Raw genomic sequence first — 10,157 nt, 5'->3', positions numbered from 1 at the left:
TGGGAATTCGTCTTTCCCTGTACTGTGATTGGCTGACTCTATTCACACCCTTTTCGCCGTACTGTGATTGCTGACTCTATTCAGACCCTTTGCTTTGATTGGCTAGCGAGACGCATGATGAAATAATAACCTATAAATAGCACCACGCACTTATTTTTTTATTGAGCTTCCATCACTGTGATGACCACTGTTGTTTCTAAATAATACCGCTCACTTCACACTGGGTGTGATTTTTTTCTATTGGATTTTGGTCGTCATGGCTTCTAGTTCCCATCTGATGTTGTGTGGGAGTTCAGACTTCTGCAGATCGTACTGAATAACTGCCAGCTTGCATAATGTCTTCAGGGTAGGACTCAAGTCTAAGATGTACAAGTCATCATTGGCTGGGCCGTAGAATCTATCTAATTTACTATCTAATGTATATCCTCCAAAGAGGATGATGCGATCTCCCAACATGCAACAGTATACCTTGCAACTGCATATTGTGTGATAAGTGCTTAAACATGGAACATCCCCTTTGGACTGAACCTTCTCCCAGGTGAAGGTCGCTGGACTGAATTTCCACATATCATTTAAGTGCTTGTTATTGCTCCTGCCACCACCAAATATGTACAGCTCTCCATTGTAGGAAAAGGCTGAATGACCGTAGCGTTGTTCTGGAAGAGGCTGTGCAGAAGGCATGTTCAGCCAGCAGTTGGTCTCTGTGTCAAACACACTGATGGTGTTGTAGTGGATCCTATAGCCCCAGCCCCCAAATACAAACATCTTCGTCCCGATGATGGTGGCAGAGTGAAGTGAAGAAGCCGGTGGTGGAGTTCCTCTGGTGTTAATTAAAGACCAGACCATTGTGGTGGTGTCCAACTTGTAGGTGTCATTAGTGCATCCAGTCAGCTGGTTGTATCCTCCATAGATAAACATGACCTTCCCCAAGACACAGGCTGGGTGGCCCTGCCTCCCCTTTGGAACATTCCCAGAAAACCTGGGTTTGAGCATTCTGTGGGCGTCAACATCAAATGCATAAAGCACCTTGCTGTTGTTCCCAGTGTCAGTAACCCAGAGGTAGATTAAATGGTCAATCAGCACAGCTGTGCGGCTACTGCGCATGGGTTGACCCACAAGGGGACGTTGTGCTCTTCCAGTTATCACTGGGTGCAACGTGATCCAGCACAAAGACACTGTGTTGAAGACATGCACTTCAGTCCAACACCTGGACTTGATAAAGTCCCCTCTAAAGCAGTACACTTTGTGATTCACTGCTACCGCAGCATCATACGGTATCTCTGGAAGCCCTTTCAGCTGCACCGTCCAACGAAGCATTTCACAAAGTAGTTTATACGTTTCACCCTGTAAAAGAATGCAGTCCTGTATAACTCTATTGAATAACTTGAAGGAATGTAGTACTATTGTGTGTGTCAACACTTATATTGGTTAGCGGGCCTACGCGTGACGTACACATGATGTCACGTGTAGTCTACACCAAGTCTACACCAAGTTGGTGTGTCGTAGATGACCGACGTCATAGACTGACCTGCAACTATACCAACTACTTTGGCAACTGCTACAGTGGTTATTTTATCTATAAATCTGTGTGTCCGTGTGTGTGTGTGTGTGTGTGTGTGTGTGTGTGTGTGTGTGTGTGTGTGTGTGTGTGTGTGTGTGTGTGTGTGTGTGTGTGTGTGTGTGTGGTGAAAGCAAATGCTGTATACACATGGATTACAATTTATCTTTATGTACCCCCCCCCCCCCCTCTCTCTCTCTCTCTCCCATGTATACAGCTTTAGTGTGGTACACATACAAGAAAGGTAGCATGCGGAGGCTTAAAGTGGCCTACAATGACGCCCTGAGGATACTACTTAGGGTCCCTAGATGGCATAGTGCCAGTCAGGGGCGGACTGGCCATTTGGCATACCGGGCATATGCCCGGTGGACTGCTGGGCCAGTGGGCCACTGGGCAAAAAAAAAAAAAAAAAAGTTTAAATATATATTTTTGCTCCTGTTTTAGGATCATTACGGTCATTTCCGGGTTACGCGGCCCAATTATTAGTTACGGTAATGTTTGGGCTGGGTGGCCTCTAAGTGGAGAGGGCCAATCCTTCAGTAGGCGGCGGGTGAGCGGGTGAGCCTGATAATTGGGAAGGCTAGGAGATCTGGCTTGAGGCTGGGGGGGGGGGGGGGGGGGGGGCGGCTGCGTGGAAAATTGTCTGCTATCTGCGTGCCGGTTGTGGTGGGCCGGTCTGGGCCAAAATGCCAGGGCCGAATTTTGGTCCCAGTCCGGCCCTGGTGCCAGTCACTTGTTTGTAACGTGTGGAATTCACACATGTGAGGCTCTATTATGGCACTCTATGTATGGATTCATGTCTCGCCTGGATGAGTCCCGGAACAGTAATATTGAGGATTTCGGGGACATTTCTAACAATGGATCCGCATATGAGTGTGTGTGTTCATTACTCACCAAACTCAATATAAAATCAAATCTGCTTAAACTAGACCATACCCGTCGGGGGATATGAGCACTCAAAGTATGTGCAGTTCGGGTTATGCGCTGTGCACAGAAAGTATATTAGGGATGGAAACTGTGACTTTATACTTGGTACCTGCAACACTCCCAACACACACGCGCGCGCCCCGTCGTGGAGCCACAGAGACCACACACAAACACCCGCGCAACAGTTCCAACAGCCGGAGCCGTCCCCCATCACAAACACACACACGCACACGCATACACACCACGGTACATCCTCATGCGGCCAGAGTTGTCCCCCGTCGCGAACACACACACACAGCCTTTGCACGCGTGCGTGGCCGCGCATACACGGCCGCGGACCCGAGTGAACAGACAGACACAGAAGGCTGCAGATGATCGTCGTGTTGCCATGTCATTTTGCCATTTGTATAAGCGACTTGGGCTCTCTTCGTTTGGGCTTGTTTTCATAGACCTGGTTGCTTGTTTCTCTCTCGAAACCTGGCAACCCTGTAAAAATGCATTCATCCCATAGGTTTGGGGGCTGTAACCATGACGACAGTCCCATCGCCGAGCTCAGAATGTCCGTTGTTTACAGCAAAACGCAAATAAACATGTTAAATTGTGGCGAAGAGAAAAAGGGTCTTATGTGCATATATGCTAATGATCAATGGCCATGTCCAAATGGTGAGCAATTGCTTAAGCCACTGAGGAGAACCAAACAAGTATGACTGATGACTGACATGACTGATATTTCTAAAATTATATGTAGGATATCAGCCGTACCAAGGCCTGCTTGTGGGACTCCAGCTCCTAATAGCTGAAACTATAGGTCAACTAAAAATGGTTATATCCTCCTCACTGTTATTGATGGCCCTCATAATGCAGCTGAAGCTCTTTTTCTTCAACAGCAACTGGACACTGATGGGATGAGAAGTGAGCTAAGGGGTGTGTAGGCTACCAGACTGGCTGGTTGACACTGAGGGAGGAGGAGAGGGGATAGCCACTAGAGGAGTGGGATGAGATACAGGACAATTATGGATAGAGGTGGTCAGAGTAGACTTGGAAGGGAGGGGGGTTTCTGTGAATATACCAGTGGTGTAAGGTAACTAAGTACATTTACTCAAGTACTGTACTTAAGTACAATTTTGAGGTACTTTTACTTTACTGGAATATTTCCAATTTCCAATACGTCTACTCCACTACATCTCAGAGGCAAAAATTTTACTTTTACTCCGCTACAATTATTTGAAATCTTTAGTTACTAGTGTGGTATATGAACAGTATGCAAGTCAAAACATATAAAGAAATGATACTAATGTTACCTTGCTAAAAGTCAGAAGAGTAATCATGAGTGTGTGTGACTGGTGAATGCTTGGTGAATGGGCTAAATTCTAACGCAGCAACAGCTGTCAGTCTAAACAGCTGAGCCAAATGGCCATTGTGCTGCTCTTATCTATAGAACATACCTTATATGGCTATTTAGAATGGCTTCTTTACTATAAGAACGGTGTGAGATGTTTGTTTGGGATATGGTTGTGCCCAGAGGGGGCTGCAGGAGGGCTCTCTGCCCTGGATACTATGATGCTGCTTGTTTGATGCTGAATAAATGAACATGGGAACTTGGAAACCCTGACGTCTGCTCTCTGTCTCTTCTCCTCCACTTCTTATTACCACCAACGGGTCTGCTAAGCGCAGTTTATGACTCAAATACACGACATATTTGGCGGGCCAGCTCCATCGTTGCGCTCACTTTTGCGAGTGTGTGCTTCGATTAAAGAACCTGTGTGTTTTGAGGTGACCGCAAGTGCGGGCCTGTGAGGAGGATCAGAGCCATGGATGTACGTCTTCCTACGGCGAGGAGGACCACCGCGCCATGGGGACGTCAGCGCTACCTGGATTTCTACTGTGATGAAGGACCTCGCGACGGCGACGCTGTGATGACTACCGCTCATGACCAGGTCTCAGATGGCTACTCAACTACCTACTCTACTCGACGGAGCGCTTGGCTGTGGAGACGGCGGAGCGGAGAATTTTCTGTGTCGAAGTTCTCCGTGGGGGGGGGAGAGCAACAGAGAAGCTATCTTTTTGGCTGGAACGAAGATATCACCTGGAACAGCGCTCAGCTTTTCTGCTGGGTGCGTGGACATTGAGATAGAGGCGACGAAAGCAGCATTATCGGAGGGAACAATGAACATGGAGGAGAGAGGTTGTATTTTAGTGATAAAGTGGTTTAAACTACGGAGCGTTATTTTTGTTGCCGTGCGTAAAAGTGTGAAGTGAGGACTTTGTTTAACTTTCTGGTCTCTGGGGTTTAATGTGGAGTTTTTTATTTTCGTTGAGTGAAGTGTGTTTGAGGGCGTTGAATGATAGTAGATTCCCTTATATTTTTATGTGTAACATTGTATCCCAGAGTTTAAAGATAACAGAAAGGCCTGCACACTGATTAGAAGGGGAAATGATGCGACTGAGATTGATAATGAGCGGCGAAGGGGGCTCCCATTTGTGGTAAGAGCGACGGCAGGCAGAAGGAGAGATCGAGGCGCTGAAGTGCATGTTGATGTATTTTCTCTGTGAAAAAGAGTTGTTTTATTTTTTAAGCTTGTTTTATCGGGGAATAAGTTCCAGTTTTGCCATTATCGTCAGACGAGCGTCATGTGATCCATGACTACGCAGTGATTTAAGCCGACACGTTTCTAAATACCGATATTCTTTCTTATTTTGTTAAGCAGTTTGTCTATTTTTATTTTGAAATTTGATGTAAACCACTGTATGGCTATTGTGTAATTTCTATTCCTGTATCTAAGTTGTTCTGTCTCATGTGTTGTTTGTGTTGAATCTGCTGAATGTCCTTTTGTCATGGGGGGTGGAAGTAGGAGAATGTTGTTTTTTGATGTTTTCTCTTGCAAACTGTTTATTCAATATACCTGGTTGCGAAAGAAGTTTGATTCTTTCGTGGGGGGAAGTTGTGTGGTATATGAACAGTATGCAAGTCAAAACATATAAAGAAATGATACTAATGTTACCTTGCTAAAAGTCAGAAGAGTAATCATGAGTGTGTGTGACTGGTGAATGCTTGGTGAATGGGCTAAATTCTAACGCAGCAACAGCTGTCAGTCTAAACAGCTGAGCCAAATGGCCATTGTGCTGCTCTTATCTATAGAACATACCTTATATGGCTATTTAGAATGGCTTCTTTACTATAAGAACGGTGTGAGATGTTTGTTTGGGATATGGTTGTGCCCAGAGGGGGCTGCAGGAGGGCTCTCTGCCCTGGATACTATGATGCTGTTTGTTTGAGCGCTAAGCGCAGTTTATGACTCAAATACACGACACTAGTTACTTTTCAGATATAAATTATGATATTATGAAACATACATTAGCCACTTTAGCCCTATCTTATACATAGTGTAGCCGATCTACAAGCTCACAAGCTTGTAGATCTGCTATTTTCAAATATTTTTGTACTTTTACTTTTTTGGTACTTTAAGTACATTTTGATATCAATACTTTTGTACTTTTACTCAACTAAATTTAGAATTCTGGACTTTAACTTGTAACAGAGTATTTCTACATTGCAGTATTGGTACTTTTACTTAAGTAAAGAATTTGCGTACTTTTTCCACCACTGGAATATACTGTATGTCCAGTTAAACCCAAATTAAATACAAAGAGCTATATCAAAAAAGGAGATGATGGGCTATAGAGCCCTTATTGGACTCGAGAACTGACATTGACAAATATTATTGTATTTGTGCACTTGTATGATTTTTGCTACAGTAGCATTGGGACAGACCAGTAAGGTATAGTTGTTTGTTAGAAGGGGCTGCTTGCTGTGGTGTGGCATTATCCAAGGTGGGGTTACCTTAGCCTATCTTGTGCTGCCCCCTTCTGGTGAGCACACGCTGAGGTTTGCTGTGAAATGTGTGTTGTGCAGGGGTGGGCAACTTTGATGATGGAGAGGGCCCCTATATTTCCACACTTACTCCAGGGGGCCACATTGCATATACTGTCGGGCAGACACGTCTTATCTCCGTATTTTAACTTTTTTCGCCATTCTATGTCACACGTTTTTTTTTTGCTACTTTTGAATTGGAATCCTGAAATCTTTTTTGCTATTTTTTAATTAGAATCCTGAAAAGTAACATTTTTATTTAATTTCAAATGCATTTAGTTATATTACATTACATTACAGTCATTTAGCAGACGCTTTTATCCAAAGCGACTTACAATAAGTGTATTCAACATCGGTAGGGAACGAAACTACTAATCACCAGAAGTCTTAAGTGCATTCTCTTCTAAAACAAGCAACTAAGAGTATACCTAGCGCTAAGGTAAAAGTTCAATATATCAGCAACCAACTTTCTTGCCAGCCAGGGGAACTATCCCTATATTTCCTGAGGGCATACCTGTTGGATTTGCTTGCTGCTTTTAATTGTACGCATTATGAACTTGTATTTGAGATTGCTACGGTATTTTTTCTTTTCTTTTTGCTTGCTGATTGTGGTGTCTCTGGGTATTTGTTAGTCCTCTGAGGGCGGCATAATTATGTACAATTAAAGATATAGCCCTATAGAATAAAGGAAAACAGAGCTGTGTAACAAAGCAACTTTGCAAACATGTATACTAAGTACAAAACTTAAAAACTAACTAACTGACAAACTGAACAATTGTGCTTTTGCTGTTGCAGAACATATATTTACATATAAACAAAGGTAACCTACAAAATGTCACTGTAAAGAAACATTATTACAATGTTTACATGTGGTGTGGGGCAAACCAAACCCTCTTTGGCCTGTGGATGATAACAAAAGACAGAACCTTCGAATCATGCTCAAGTGCTCAGGAATGCTTTGCCTTTTCTTGCACTTCTCTCCAGTGGTGGAAAAAGTACTGAAATGTAAAAGTAAAAGAATCAATACTGCAATGTAGAAATACTCTGTTACAAGTAAAAGTCCGGAATTAAAAATTTAGTTGAGTAAAAGTACAAAAGTATTGGTATCAAAATGTACTTAAAGTACCAAAAGTAGAAAGTACTCACTACCCATTTCAAGTTTTCAAATGTATAAAAGTTTCACAATGCGTCGCATCGCGACGCATTGTGAACTTGTAGATCTGCTATTTTCAAATGGCCGAAATGTATATAGGGTTTAAGTGGTAAATGTAACTAAAGTTTTCAAATAATTGTAGTGGATTAAAAGTACAATATTTGCATCCGAGATGTAGTGGAGTAAAAGTAAAAGTATTGGAAATTGGAAATACTCAAGTAAAGTATATATATATTTTTTAAAGTACAGTACTTAAGTAAATGTACTTAGTTACTTTCCACAACTGCTTCTCTCCAACCGACTGACCTTGTGTGTGCAAAGACCTGAGTCTTTAGGCTCAACCTTAGTACTTTAGTAGTGTTTGTTCTTAGCGTATACATGCCTGTTGACTGAGAGGTACAGATCAATAGAGTCATTTTCAGCAATCTGGAGGATTAGCCCGCTTCACTGACGACTGATATGACACAAGTTGAAGAGACACAGTCCAGTCAGCGTGTTGCTTCCTATGAGTCTCAAGGGATGATGACTATTTTATAAAGAGGCGAAGTGCCAGGCTCTGAAAAATCACACCATAAGCCATGGCATCGTCATCATTAGTCATCATGCCTGCAGTCTGCAGAAAGCGGTCATGTCTCAGACTGAAGTCTGGTTTTATTCATCATAACCATAACTTGTTTAGTTTGAACTTGAACTTGGACTGGGCTATCTGTGACTTTTAACATTTGCCTTTTTTTTTTTTTTACTTGGACATCTAATTTAAATTGAGCAATACAAATGTAGCTAATTTAAATTGAGCAATACAAGTTTAATTAAAAAAGAAGAAAAAAGAAAAAGAAAAGAAAAGAAGTATGTTTTTCTGAAAATTAATGGCCTGATAAATCTGTTCAGTAATAGTACAGTAAGTATTTTAACACCTCACAAGAAAGAAAGAAAGAAAGAAAGAAAGAAAGAAAGAAAGAAAGAAAGAAAGCTTAAATAAAAAGCATTTTCATTTCTAAGTTCAATATATGAAAACAATACTTCCATGTTCCTTAATCAGTCTGATATTTTTTACACTTGAACAGCTTGTTTTAGAGCTCAAAAGCGGGGGCATTTTCTTTTGATTTGGGAAAAGGGGTCTTTAACCCTGTTTTTTGCATTAAATGGGGAGCCTTTAAATTTTCTCCAGATAAACATGGTGGTTTTAAGATTTTGTTCTATAAGACAGTTGGAGCATTAATTGTGTGAAGTTTTGAGCAAACCACCAGAAGGCACTGGTGAACCGTAATGATTGACAAATGACTTGCTCCAAGTCTGTGAATAGTCTATTAATGTTGTCTCAGAAACTCTGATTCAAACTATTCATCTTTTTGTCAAAAGGGGGCCTGGCATGATCGTCCTTTGTGGTTATTAACCACTTCCAACCAGGGGTGCAGATGCAGGTTTTGGGCATGTAATTATGGGTGAAAATGTATTATATATTTATATATTTTATTATATATTTTTAAAGTGAACATTTGTAACTCAGATCTTTGCTTCTGGGGGATCCCTGGAACAAAATATTTTATACCAGTGGATCTTTTTTAAAAAAATAGCCAAAGTATAAAATATGGACAAAGTGGTTACACAGATGCGTTCCCGGTTTGAATGGGTTCAAAACAAAAGGGGGGGCGGCATTTAGTTTTGTAAGGTTCGTAACAAGTGACTTGATCGAGTGACTTTACAACACTGACTATTTATAGTATGTTACCCTATTGGGAAAAATGTGTACATGTACTTGATAACAATTTGGCCGGTTGTGATTTTAAAAAGGGGTGCAATAGAGCACCGAAGTCTGACGTAATGTACTCATCCTACCTGGGTTGCGGTTTATTTCCCCCATTCAGAATTCCCATAGACTTGTTTAATATCGCGTCAAATAAGAACTGTGTTCCAAAAATCAACAAATGGTCGCTGCGGTTTGACTCTTATGGATATGAAGCATCAACTGACGGTGAGAAAACGCTAATGTTACTTCCGCCGAATTAGTTACATTTTCGCCAGAAACAGACTGTATCAAATATAAGTGACTGACTATCATAAACGATACAGAGCCACCTCCCTGACAATATCGCCGGGACAGTTTGTTTATTTTTGGACCACAATTCTTATATGAGACGATTCTAAGATGACCCAATGTTATTCTCCATAGAGAAATTACTTTACGAACCTGGGGATGAACGAGTGACGTCAGGACTTCTGTACTCTATATTGTGGAAACTATTAGGCTGCCTGTGGATTTAATCCTCGCAGACACATATCCACAGGTTACACTCAGAGTATAATACAGCATGGCTAAAATCATGTCTCTGACACTGATTGAATATAGATAGCCTAGGCCAGACCGAAGGAAGCTATCTTAGGCCTACTTGGGTCAAATGGCTTACAATAAGTGGGCCCCTAGGCTACTGCCATGTCGAGCAATTTCTAAGGCAGCTTAATTCTAAATGCCAAGACATAGCCAAAATGATATTAATGTTATGTGTAAAACAGTACTTTTAAAACAATGCATTAGCCTGGTTCATTATACTCTTGTTCTTAGACGAAAGGACATTGTCATTTCTAAACTATATTCTGTCATTTCTAGTTTATATGAGATGAAAGTTCACCGTTCACATACAATTTAAATG

This window comes from Gymnoscopelus braueri (genome assembly GCF_963280865.1).
Source record: "Gymnoscopelus braueri genome assembly, chromosome: 19".
In the NCBI taxonomy this organism is placed as follows: domain Eukaryota; kingdom Metazoa; phylum Chordata; class Actinopteri; order Myctophiformes; family Myctophidae; genus Gymnoscopelus; species Gymnoscopelus braueri.
The sequence above is the reverse complement of the archived record's forward strand: the minus strand, read 5'-3'. Positions refer to the sequence as shown.